The sequence below is a fragment of the Equus przewalskii genome, chromosome 3 (genome assembly GCF_037783145.1).
Source record: "Equus przewalskii isolate Varuska chromosome 3, EquPr2, whole genome shotgun sequence".
NCBI lineage: Eukaryota > Metazoa > Chordata > Mammalia > Perissodactyla > Equidae > Equus > Equus przewalskii.
Genome location: NC_091833.1, coordinates 62111151 through 62124476, shown reverse-complemented (window position 1 = coordinate 62124476; position 13326 = coordinate 62111151). Strand labels below are relative to the sequence as shown.

Below are 13326 nucleotides of genomic sequence, written 5' to 3'. Positions count from 1 at the left end.
TGGGCACCTTATATGTATTTAATCACTGAATCCTTTAAAACACCCCATATCCCCAATTTATAGTTGAGAAAATTGAGGCATAAAGAAGTTAAGAAACTTGCCCAATGGCAAAGACTATTAAGTGGCAGAAGGAGGCTCCTACCTTGGCAGTCCACGTGTTTTTTGCTTCTCTCTCTGAATATAGAGGTGGTAATATAAGAGCTGTGCAGTCTTCTTGTCCATCAGGGGGTTTTGACAGCAGGTTAGAGGGGAAAAGAACTTCCACAAATGAAGTTTAATGTCTCTGGAATCATTTTTATTCATTTATTTAGTTAGTTTTTGAGGAAGATTAGCCCTGAGCTAACGTCTGCAGCCAATCCTCCTCTTTTTGCTGAGGAAGACTGGCCTTGAGCTAACATCCATGCCCATCTTCTTCTACTTTATATGTGGGATGCCTGCCACAGCATGGCTTGACAAATAGTGCATAGGTCTGCTCCTGGGATCGGAACTGGCAAACCCCAGGCCACCAAAGCGGAACGGTGCAAACTTAACTGCTGAGCCACCAGGCTGGCCTTCTCTGGAATCGTTTTTTAAATTTCTGTGTAAATGGGTGCAATGGCACCCATTGCAATATTTTTAAGATTTTTCACATTGGAACAAGTAAAGCGATCTTCCAGGTGTTGTAGAAAACTGATCTTGTAATCCCTCATTTTGCTCTACCATGTTGTGCCTTACAAATGTCTCTCCAATGTCTTAAAAATTAGCTCAGAAGATCTGTGAGACATGAGTATTTTTTGGTGTTTTCTCAAATTAGATTACAATCATATTTAAGTTAATGATTGTTTTATTGTATTCATCACTGGAGCTTTTCAGAGTTGTTAGCGGACACCCATGTTGTAGAATGATGCGACTCATTTGTTGAATTTCTGCCTGTACATCTCTCTGATAACACAAATGCCAGACTCAGCATTTCTTCTTCTCTCAAAAATAGGCCACTCGCTTCGAGGTCATGTTTTGTGTGGACTTTCTGTAATTCATTTGCCCAAAGTATACTTTTCAATGGACATAGTTCATTCTTTGTTGATTAGAGTTGTAAAGTATTTGCCATCTGCCTGTGTTTTGCAAATTATCTGTGGTAAAGGATTAAAGTGTAAACACCAGGTCATTGGCCTTTACACAGTGATATTATAGTTTAAAAATCTTTACTGAATTCATCCTTTAATATATTGAAGGATTTCTACAGGATGCTGTTTTGTATGCAAAAGGCATTAACTATGGTCAGAGGTGAGTCTGAAGTTTAAGGGGTTGGATATTTCTATATATTAAAATTTAAAAGTACCATGAATGAATAGGAGTGCATATTGCTTATACCTCTATTTAGCAAATCAAGGCCTAATGTCTTATAGCTTCTTTTGGCCCGTCTATGCTTTTTAATTTGCAAAACGCTCGGGAGAAATTACTGTGCATATTCATATTTTTGTGCATTTGATAAAGGCTGCAAATTGTTTCTAATACAATGTGTATTCTCAAGAAAGATTTTGAATTAGTTATTTGTCCAAATCAAACACAACTATTAAGCTATCTTGTTATTTGCACAAGATTATTTAAATCTTAGGATCAAGATGTATAGGCATGGTCACCAAGATAGGTATTGCGTCACTAAATCAGAGGGTGTGATGAGACAAGCCAGTAACAGTTCATGAAGACACCTGAGTGATATTGCACAGAAATATCCATTTGCAACTCTGTGGGGCTACAAGTAAGTAAAATGGAAATTTATTATCTTCCCTATGAAGATAAACTTGGTTTTCATTGCGTCGCATATATGTATACCCAATCAACAATCAATTACCTTGTGAGTTCTCACCATATATTTAGCCCTACTAAGTACTGTTGGTGATACAGAAATGAAATAACTACAAACTTAAGGCTTCTGCTATCTTCAAGGTACTTATAAGGTAATTATAGGAGTCCTAACTATCACTCACCAGGAACACTACTTTGCAAAAGCATCTGAGTCTTCTTTCCTAGACTTCTACATCACTGGCACTCTTGACTTCTCTCTCACTTCACAGTTGCTCTTTCTCCTTGGCCCCTCCTACACCCTCAGACCTCTACATGTTGTAGTATAGAGGGTTCTTTCCTCAGCACCCAGCTCCTCTGTCTACACTCTCTTCCTGGGTTATCAGATGATCTCCTTTAAATCCGTGGCTTTAAACACATCTATGTTTAAACACATCTATCTTATCTATTTTTTTCAAATTTTTATTCAGAGCCAGAACTTCTCCCCTGAGGGTCCGATTCATATACTGAACAATATGACATTTCTACCACGATATCTGACAGATATTTTAAACTTAACAAGGCCAAACAGAATAACTACCTTCCTTAAACCTGGTATATCACCCCACCCCACCTTCCACTCCTCCACCCCTCCTCATAAACGGCTCCAGCATTCTCTCGGTTGTTTAGGTCAAAATTTAAGAGTCATTGTTGAGTCCTTTTTTCCCCTCCTGCCTCACATCCAATTTATCAGTAAGAGCTGACAGCTCTACTCCCAAAATACATTCAGAATCGGACCGCTGATCACCATTTCCTTTGCTATCACCCTGGTTTAAACCACCATCATCTCTTGCCTGGGCTACAGCCACAGCCTGCTCTTTTCCCTACCCTACACCTGCCCACTGTGGTCTGTTACATCCAGACTGCGGTCTTTCCAAAGCTTAAATCAGATCCTGTCAAGCTGCTGCTTAAGAATTGACGTATGACTTTGCACAACAATCAGAATAAAGTTCAACCTCCTTCCTCAGGTCTAGGGAGCCCAGTGTCTGCCTCCCTCTGGGCCTCATCTCCTTCTATTCTTCCCTGTTCACTGCATTATGCCCCGCTCGCCTCCTTTTCATTTCCTCTTAGACCTTTGTCACTTCTGTGTCTTTTACTTTGAATGCCCCTCGCCCTCTGACCCAATCTCACCATGCCTATCTCTTTGTCATCATTCAGATCTCAACTGAAAGGTCACTTCCTCAGACAGGCCTTCTCTGACACTGTGAAGCTACAGCCCTTCACTAGTTACACTCTCTCTCAGAATTTAATTTTATTATCTTCAACTTATTAGTACATGAAATTAGCTATTTATTAATTTATTTACTTGTTTCTTTGCTGTCTTTCCCACTGGAATGTAAGCTCCTTCAGATCAAGGAATATATACGTTTTGCTCAATGCTGAATCTCCAATACTTCCAGAATAGAGGCTGGCACATAGTAGGTCATCAAAAAATATTTATTGATGGGCTGGCTAACTGACCTTTATATTCTTATCTATAAAACAAAAGACATAGAACCAATTATCTCTAAGGACTTTTCCAGTCCTAAAATTTTGCTCTAGTCTCTTACAAACTGGTTAGTCTGAATAATGAGGATAGAAAAATGTCCAGGTCAAAATTACATTCTAAGACCTGGATTAAGCTGCACCTCTGACCAACCTGCCCCACAGAGCTTTCTCTGGCCCTTCCCATGTGGACAAATTTAGAGTCTCTAAAGGCCAGTTTGTGGTTAGCCCTATGCTGTTTTGCCTTCTTAGTGCTGTGTTGGTCCCAGCCTGCTTTTCCTCGTGGTAATAATGATAATACTAGCTAAAATTCATTGAGTGCTAATATGTGCCGGGCACTATTTACTTGGGATGCATTAAAAAATTTATCCCTCATAGTGATCCCATGAAATAACGTTATCCCCAATATGAAGGAGAGAAAATCAAGACACAGAGAATTGAAGTAACTCGTCCAGTTCCTCATAGCCAGTGGTAGGGATGGCATTTAAACTAGGGAAGTCTGTGCTCTTAACCAATACATGATAATGTCTCATATGGTACCTAGTATAGACACCAGAAATATATGGGAAATATAACAGGCATTAGATATTTATTTGAATGAACTGCATGAATGAATAAGAAAGAAAGAAAAATCTGCAGCAGCAGGTCTATGCAGTGGCTGTGTACTTCACCCAGCAAACTCCTAGATAATTGTTACTGAAAGGACAGTCATTACTATGAGTACCTTATTTTCTCTGATTGCGTCTTCATGAGGCTTGCATTTTTATTTATCATTTCTGTCTCTGCTTAAGCCAGCGGTTTCGTATCTGAGCACCCATCTGTCTTCAAACAAATTCCACAGATGTCTCATCTAGCCTACTTAACCTGAAATGCAATCATTGCTACAACTGAACTGAAAACAAACCACCTGGGAAGAGCAGGCCTTTGTGTGGGTTAGAAGGACTTTGCCTTTAGATTTATGAAAAGCATTCTTTCTGCGTGTCTTCTAGCAGTGGCAAAGCAACAATGGAAAGGAATGTTAGTTAAAATATTATAAAATGAAGCTTCATATGACCGTTTTCAAAATCGTAGAATAAGTGATATGAAATAGCAGATTTCAACTTTAACTTATTGTCATACAATCTGAAATTTGAAATATTCATGAACATTTTAGTGCCTAATTCCCAATGTTGTTGCCAGTGCCTGTTTTCCTCTTCAGCTTCTACTGCCACCTCTATCAATTATCTTTGTTGCTACTGCAGCCACTGGGCTTGTTACCAAGGCTTCTATGACACTTGGAGACCTTATTTTAGAAGAACAAACAATAAAGCATAGGACTAAAAGTGTATATCCTCATGCCAGCTTCTACAGCTTAAACCCAAGGAAAAATATTTTTACTGCCAATGTAAATGGATATTGCTTTCTGAATACAATGAAAGTTTTTAGGGACTTTCAGTTGAGAATAACTGCCCTAACTTTTGGAAGATGTTGTAGATTAGATCTATACCCTCCTGACCCGAGACTGCCTGAGATCACAGTCTTTGCTCTGTTGCTCACTAACTGTTGACCTTGGGCAAGTTACTTAATCCCAGTTACCTTACCTTGAGTTTCCTCGCTTGTAAAATAGAGATAAGAACAGTGCTGCCCTCATAAGATTCTTCTAAGGAGTATCTGAGCCAATGCTGGTAAAGCACTGCTGAGAACAGGGACCCGCACATGGGAGGCACTTTATGAATGTTTGTTAAACAAACTGCTGTCGTTTTCCTCCTGACACACTCAGCAGTGCTCCAGTGGAGTTGATAGAGTTCTAACCTAATGTAAAGGCACTTGAGGTTTCAGTGAGTATTTGAGGCCTTATCATGAATAAAAGCAAAATTTATATTATTATTTTTTGCAGTATGGACAATAAGCTCATGACTTTCATTATGCTTTCATGGATGTCAAGGAGTTGATGAACACCAGACTGCAAACTGTTTATCTGTTTGTTTATTCATTCATTCACTCACTGACATTTCTGGAGAACCTACTACATGACAGGAATGTATGTGATGACTTCCGTGAACCTTAAATTTGCTAGAGATGAGTATTTAATAAACCTTCTTAGGTTTTTTTCCACAGTACAATCACTTTGCAAATTTTTACTCATTTAATTTAATTGATAAGTTTAGTGTCTATCTACTAAGTGTCTAGTACTGAACTGAAATTTCTGTGGAGAATACAATGAATAGGACAAATCTTTACTCATAATAAAACCACAAAATTCAAGAGATATGACTAAGAACTAAAACAAAGTAATAGAGATTATCAGAAGAGATTGAGGAGAATTTAAGATGGGTGAGGAGAGAAGATTCTAGGGTGTGCTCTAAAGAGGAGGAGGATTTCTATAGATAGAAGGCAGGCGGAAGTCATCATGGTGGGAGCCAGCCTAATAAGCAGAGACTCTGGTCTGGAGATGAACTTGGTATGCTGGGAAAGATGGAGGTGGCCTTATAGTGCCCTTCACAGTCTTCTCCCCTAAGATGCTGTTTTATACTGTGTACACTTGCAAAAAACGTTACAACGAATATTACCGACATTGGGGGGAACTTATATGTGAAAGAGAAAGAAAAGACTATGCTACAGAGACCGGTCCTTCCTTTATTTGTTCATCCATGCAAGAAATATTATTGACCACATGCTATGTGCCAGTCATGTGCTATCCATTGGGGAGATTGCAGGGATGGAGAAAGACAGAGCCTCTGCTTTCGTGGATCATATAAACCAGTAGAACAGGACTACTGAATTTTGAATACCAAGATAAGCAGCTTGGAATTTATTTAAAATGTTATGGGGAAACATTAAAAAATTTTAAGGAGAGGAAAGTTCTAGGATTAATCGGGTACACAAGGACTTGAGGTTTGAACATTAATCAGGAGTTTATTTTAATAACTCAGGCACAATTTGGTGAGAGCAGAAACAGAGTGGTGTCAGTGTCCTGGAGGATAAGGATAAATGTGAGATTTTAAAGGTTGGGTCAAAATTATTTAGAGACGTATTAGATACTTGAGGTTAAGGAGAAGGAGGTATTAAAATTACTATAAGGTTATGGGAATGAGTGATATGGAGAATTGTGGTATTGTAAGCCAAATAGGTAAATTTGGAAAAAAATTAGATGACAGTCATCGTGGGAAGACAGGAAATTGATTTTGAACATAATGACATATTGAACTTACAGCAGGTGGATTTCAAGAATGGATCTTCAAGTTTTTTTACAACAACCATAGTAAGAAATACATTTTATGTGATAACTCTCCTTAGATATTCCCACAATATGATCACTTTACAAATTTTTTCCTAATATAGCTATATATAGCAAAAATTTCACAAAATGTTTCTTATCCTATTATATGTAATGCACTCTGATAGATTCTAATCATTTTATTTTATACTAAAAAATACTGGTCATGACACACTAAGTTTATTTCATGATCCTGTTTGAAAAACTGATCTAAAAGTAGTTGAAAATCAGGATCTTACGTAATACATGTGTTGTAGAGATCTCTGGAAATAAGGAGCTTGTTGTGGAAGATGATCAAGACTACAAATAGAGAGACTCCAGTACATGAATGAGTCAGTTAGACATACTCCAGGGTTTGAATAATAACAAAGAACGTTAGAAACAGCAGGAAATCTAATTATTATTTTTCCCTATAAAAACATTTTTTAGTTTAAAAAGCAGGGTATCTGTGTTAATGTCTGACTACACCAAATTTTTCCTATTGAGTAAAGAGATGTTACCCATAGTCTCCCCTCCTCATCTTTGCAGATACATTTCATATTTGATATTTTCCAGGAATATACTCACAATTTTAAAGTATAGTCAGAATCAACCAAAGAATAACCTCTGAATGGACAGATTTAAGTTATTATAGCCATCAGTTTAATTTGGCTGATGAAGAAGCAATTGCACCTATGTGGTTAATAGTCATGAGCAAGTTTCTCTACAGATGGCCTTGCATCACTGGGTACTTGAGCCATTGGAAAGATTTTCATATTTGAACTCCTCCAGAACTCCCTCTGCTTACTCCCCAAAGCGGAATACAATAGAATACAAATGGGAATTAGTATTGGCTTGGGCCTTGGATTTGGGAGGGGGAGGGTAAAGAAGTGCCAGGCATATGACACGTGCTAAGACCTGAGCGACATTCTGGGCGGTGAATGTGGCTGGTGGGCCAATGTGATATATCGCTGGGCTCTTTAAATAGACCCTACTATGCCTAATGGCTAGAATGTTTTTAACTGCTTCAGTTGGTCAGGATTAAAGGAAGTCAGCTTCTGCTAACCTATTTACCACCATTTATCCTTCTAACTAAACTAATTCCCAGACTGCATTCCAATGAGAAAAGGAAAATGTGGGAGGGCACGTGTTATCAAGTTGCTCACGGCTTCTTACCACATGGGCGCAGTTGCCTATTGATCAGTCGAATTAAACTGACAGTGAATGAAGGTTTTGAATGGCTCCTAAATCCAGTGCATGCACTGGATGTGGTGTTAGACGTAATGAGCATCAGATATGGTTTATACATTCAAGGACCTTCTTATATTGAGGATGTAGGACATAAATTGTTGCTTTGCAATTGTAAGAAAACATTGATCTAACAAACTCATGCTCTAAAAAATAAAAAGAGAAAAAGAAGTTTCTGAACAACCAAATAGAGATTCCAAAGTTCAAGCACCAAAGTTCAGGTGCCAACGGCTATTTGCAGGGTCAATTAACCTCTGTCCTAGTGGGATAGGACCTTCGTGGTGAGATTTGAGGAACCATGGAGGCACTGCCTCAGGTTCTTCTCTTCATTTTGTTACCTGTCTGAGATTCCACCCGTTAGGAATTCAGCAACAGAACAGCAGTCCCTTCTCAAAGACCTCTATTTCTAGGAAGGTTAGGTGTGGTTTTGTGGAGGAAATAGTGTTGGGAGCCTGGGACATATGGGGCTGAGATAAGAAGAGACTCATAGATTTTTCGGAGTTACTTTAATTAAGATTGTTGATCTTTAACACCTATCTGAATTTGCCCACAAGTTAAGAAATGACAGTTTTGGCATGGAGTGTGCATTAGAGAGGAGTCACATAGAACTTACAGGCAGGGTACTAGGGGGGCCAGAGGATCCTAAGAGGAGAGCAGTGGGGCGCTGAGTCTAAGGCATGTGTTTGAGGAGTACAGAGGGCGACAGAATGGGAAAGAGGGATTGTCAGGGGCCCCAGTGAGGGGATGGAGAGGGAAATGCATACCACAGAGAAACTTTTCTTACTTTTCAATTTAGCCCATGGCAAAAAGTCTCTGCTCCGTGCATGCCTTCATTTTTCATGACTACTCAACTTTCTCCATTTTCCTCAAATATTCAACTCAAAGCCCTTCATTCTTAGCAACACTGCCCCCCTTTGCAGAGAAAATAGAAGCCACAATCAGTGGAACACTTTTCCTTGGCTTCTAACTGCTCACAAGTAAAACTTTTCATTGACCTTCAACCCCCTTCAGCTGCCTCCCTTCACATCCAAATTTCTAGGAAGAGATATCCATACTGCACTTATTTATTGCTCACCTCTCATTCACTTTTCTAAGCTACTCCAGTCTGGATTTTGGTCTCATCATTCTATCAAAACAGCTCTATTAAGGACACCAGTAATCCCTATGCAACAGATGTTTTTTTCAATTCTTATCTACTAACCTTGTCAGTAATATTTGTAACTCTACCTTAAACATTCTCTTCCCTATGTTCACTGGTATAACACTAACCTTGATCATTTTTTTCTTCTTCTGTTACTACCTGTTCTTTGATCTTGGTCTTTCTCAAGACTGTATAATGGGCCTTTCTTGTCTCATGTTACACTCTCCCCATACTGTCTCAATCCTGCACTGCTTGATGATTCACAAATGATATTCCATGCTTAAACTTCACCTATGACCTCTAGACTTTATATCTATAACTGTCTACTTGACATCTCTGCTTAGAAGTCTCAAAGATGCCTGAAGTCAAACATGTCCAAATCATACTAATGATCTTACATATCTCTGGTCTTTGTCTAAACCTCCTTAGACCACTGAGTTGTACCACAATCATTGAATTGTGCAAAGCAGAAAGGTAGAAATCCTCATGACACCTCTATTTCTCTCATCAACCAATTTTAATCCATCAAGTCCTACGAATTTTATCTCCTTGGAATTTTGTGCTGGGGAGAACCAGCTCCTACCTCTGGCCCACCTCTTCTTTCTGCCCAACGTTGGCTCCATCCTGTACTATGAAGGGGCCTCTTTTATGTGCATGTGGAAACTCCACCCCTGATATTCCAGGTCTGTCCACATCTCCTCCAAATATCTGCCTCTTCACCACTTCTCAGGCCCAGGGGTAAATACATCAGTGACACGGTCTGCTCGTGGAAAGATAGACTCATAGAAGAGGACTTCTCAGGCACTAGATGAGATTCAGGGCAGTTTGGACAGGGAATTCCAGAGTCAGGTTGCCTGAATCATGGTCTAGAAAAGGAAGAAGACAGGTTTTGGTGGGCGTATACCCTTGGTTTTGTGGACTTTTTGCCCTCTGGGGCAGAGAATAGCTGGAAGAGACCGGAGGACGCCTTCTAGAGCATGGATTTTAGAGAAGGAGATCTCTTGCTTGGGTCCATGGCCAGTACCACACTAAATATCTCTCCAATTTTTCCACTTCTCTCCATTTCTGTATCATTGATATAGCTCAAGATCTCATCATCTGCTACTAGGACTATTGCATTAGTCCCCTCACTAGTCTTCCTATATATGCCTTTGTCTTCTCTAGTCTCCTCTCCACACTACAATCAGAGTAATCTTTCTGAAGCATAAATCAGATTATATCATTGAGCTAATAAAGTCATTCAACTTCTCCTCATTGCTTTTAGAATGAAGACCAAAAGTACTTACTGTAGCTAAGATGACTTACAAAGCCATCTACTCTTATGTTTCACCTTACACTGTGCTTCCCTTCACTCCATGTCTAGCCTTTCTCAGTTTCTTTCAGGCTCTTTCTTGCCTCAAGCATTTGTATGTCTGTTCCCTGTGACTGGACAGCTATTTTCTTCCCTCATTACTCATGCCCATTGAAAAAATTCTCAGTTTAAAAGTCACACCCCTAAGAAAGCCCTCCCAGACTCCCAGCAAAAGGTATTATTAAATAAATACAGCTTGAATCAGGAGCACTGTTCCTCACTAATTATCTGGGTGGTCTACCAACTATGTCTATCATCTTAGATAAACTATTTCACTGTGGCACTTTTGTAGCTTTCTACAAGGACAATATCTTTTTGGGGGCTTGTAATATTAAAATGACCGTTCCCATTCTTAGCTTTGCCTGGAGATCCAAATAATTGCAAACTCTGCTTTTCTGCCTGCCAGCCTGCCTTTCTTTTCTTTCTTACTCCTGCAGAAAGTTCCACCATTTTCTAAACCAGGGCCTAACTCTTTGCTTTATGTATTTTGGTCTCTCATCAAATATTTAGAAATTATACACCTTCATACCCTCCATACTTCCCTCAGCCCTCCACCTACTCATTCCATTTCTCCAGACAAAGTTGCTTCACAAGCAAACATGAACTTAGAGAACGCAAATTTGAAGGTTTGCAGTCTATTGATTTGCTGAGTTAGCTAAACAGGTTAGAGCTCATACATCTTATTTATGCACAAGATTCCCCTTGGATTTAGAGCTTTTCCTCTACTACTTCTGTATCACTCCAGGAGTACCTTCCACTCTACATACACAGTCATTTACAGTGTTGCGTTATAATTATCTTTCTATATGTTTTGTCTCCTCCATTATACTGTGGGCTCGTTGAAGTCAAGGACTGTGTCTTATTAATCTTTTGTGTTCTCATAGCCTAGCAAACGCTTGGCATTTAGTGGGTACTCAATAAATTTTGAGCATGAATGAAAGTCTAGGTGGTGCTACTTAAAATAAATATGAAACATTGTTTTCTGGATTGTGCCCTGTCAGCAAGAACGCTGGTGTTCTTAAATAAATAGTCCATTTGTTGATGCCAGAACAATGTTTGTTTTTAGATAGCACAGCCTTGTTGTGCATTTCTTGCCAATTTTCCACACAACAACAGAGAGAAATTTGGACTCATCAATAACAGTCGTTTGCCTTCAAGACATTAAATGCTGAGAGGCTAATTTATATAATTTTAATGAATGAATGAATATCTAGTGTAAATATAAAAATTAAAATTTGATTGAAATAGTATTTGTATGTATTTCATCTAGTAATTTAAGCTATTGATGTTGAACTATACTGGATATGCCACAACTGTGAATCAGAAGCATTTTGGAAAGAGAGTGCCATTGCCAACATCGTATGTTACCAAAATTACCTCTTTATGCTATTTGAATGCATATTTTTTTATTCCAACATATTATTATTAAATAAACTATTTTTGTAAACAAAACCTTGAAACCTATGAATGTTATTCTAATAAAAGAATTTTGCTTTTTCAAAGTCTATACAATGAAAAACTAATTTTGAACAATTCAATGCTTATATGTGCAATAATAATATTTAAAAATCATTTTGAAAACATTTACATTATGTAGTTTATTATAATTAGACTAGAGATGAATTTATCTCCAAAAAAAAAAAGAGAACATAGGCCAATTATTTATTTGATATATTTCTTAAGAGCTACAAGTTTTTACGGATCAAACAATTCATTTCTTCATGTTAGCCCATACATAGATACTTGAAAAACTGACAAGAATTTCAAAAGACTTAAATTCCAAGGCTCAGTTGGGGGCAGATCAGAACAGTTTTAGGTAAAGACTGACACTCGGAGATTACAAATCATCTAGTACATTCTAAGCTTTAGAAGACATCAAGGAGAAAAAGATTTTCTCGCTCAATGAAAACTTTCTAAACTTGTTGTACTAAAGTTTAAACATGGGAATATTATAGTTATGCAATGTTTGTTGTTTTACAGAAGGTTAAAAAAGTTCAATTTTGTAACTTTCACCTTCTTTTAGGTGGTAAGTCTCTTGAATTACCTTTGGAAAAAATATAGAATATGAATAGACTAAGCACTATTAAACTCTCAGCAGAGTATTCATTTGTTTTTGATTTCCATCTATAGCTATTTTAATGAGGGAGGAGTTACCAGCATTAATTTCTATTGATATGTTTGTATATTCTACTTGTTAACTTACATAAAGAATGAATAACCATGGATTTCAGGCATTAGCTATATTTCTCTTGGGTTGGAAAGACAATAAGAAAGATATGGGAAAGCGTTATTTTATTTACTTAGTTTAGACAAGTTTAAATGACTTTTGATTTCTTAAAAATGTTAATCTGAACTAGATGGAGAGTAATGCCTGAGGAGCCATTGGACAGCTCAGCAATGAACAAGTTCTTAAATTTGAATCCCAATTCCCTAACTTGATATATTCATTCTAATACCAGTCAGATTCTTTTCTCATTCTATAAGACTGTTACACTGGAAATGTGGAATCACAGAATGTTCAAAGTAGAAGGGCCCTTGATGATAATTTAATCCCACTTGATCCATATGGCTTGGAGATACATACGGATTTGCATGTCTGAGTTCGGAACTAAAAAGTCACATTGAGTTGAATTAAACTGTATAGTAAAGAGTTGAGAAATTTGAAGTGAATGGTTAGGAAATCTGAGAGGAGGTAGATGTAAATTCTAGAACCCAGTGTACCATGAAGAAAGGGGAGGAAAAGGGACTCTCCTGCCATGGGAGCTTTAGAGAGAGAGGGACTTAAGAGATGTGACAAGCCAAAGGTGGTGATCTAGTGCTTTGTTTTCTTTTTTCCTTGAGGAAGATTAGCCCTCAGCTAACATCTGTGCCAATCTTCCTCTATTTTGTATGTGGGTTGCTGCCACAGCATGGCTGACTAATGGTGTAGGTCCACACCTGGGATCCAAACCCATGAACCCAGGCTGCTGAAGTGGAGCATGCTGAACTTAACCACCATGACATGGGGCCAGCCCCACTAGTGTGGTTTTTATAATGTAAACTTTC

General features: G+C 38.2%; 1 protein-coding gene and 1 long non-coding RNA gene across 8 annotated transcripts in view; one reads left to right on the top strand and one right to left on the bottom strand.

Annotated features, from left to right (window-relative positions):
- The window catches only part of LOC139082562 (uncharacterized), a 30249-nt gene extending 29821 nt beyond the window's left edge, over nucleotides 1–428 (bottom strand). The window contains exon 1 of one of the 2 annotated variants that reach the window (XR_011538689.1): nucleotides 143–428. This is a non-coding gene — a long non-coding RNA (uncharacterized lncRNA). The remainder of the gene's footprint in view (nucleotides 1–142) is intronic. The other variant, XR_011538688.1, reaches the window with a different exon arrangement.
- Nucleotides 1–13326, top strand: part of ALB (albumin) — a 65685-nt gene that overhangs the window by 32744 nt on the left and 19615 nt on the right. The window contains exon 1 of one of the 6 annotated variants that reach the window (XM_008526441.2): nucleotides 1094–1263. The exons of 4 other annotated variants lie outside the window; for them this stretch is intronic. The gene's annotated coding sequence lies outside the window, so the exon portion shown is untranslated. Of the gene's footprint in view, nucleotides 1–1093; nucleotides 1264–13326 lie in introns of those variants that run through there. One more of the 6 variants, XM_070614678.1, reaches the window with a different exon arrangement.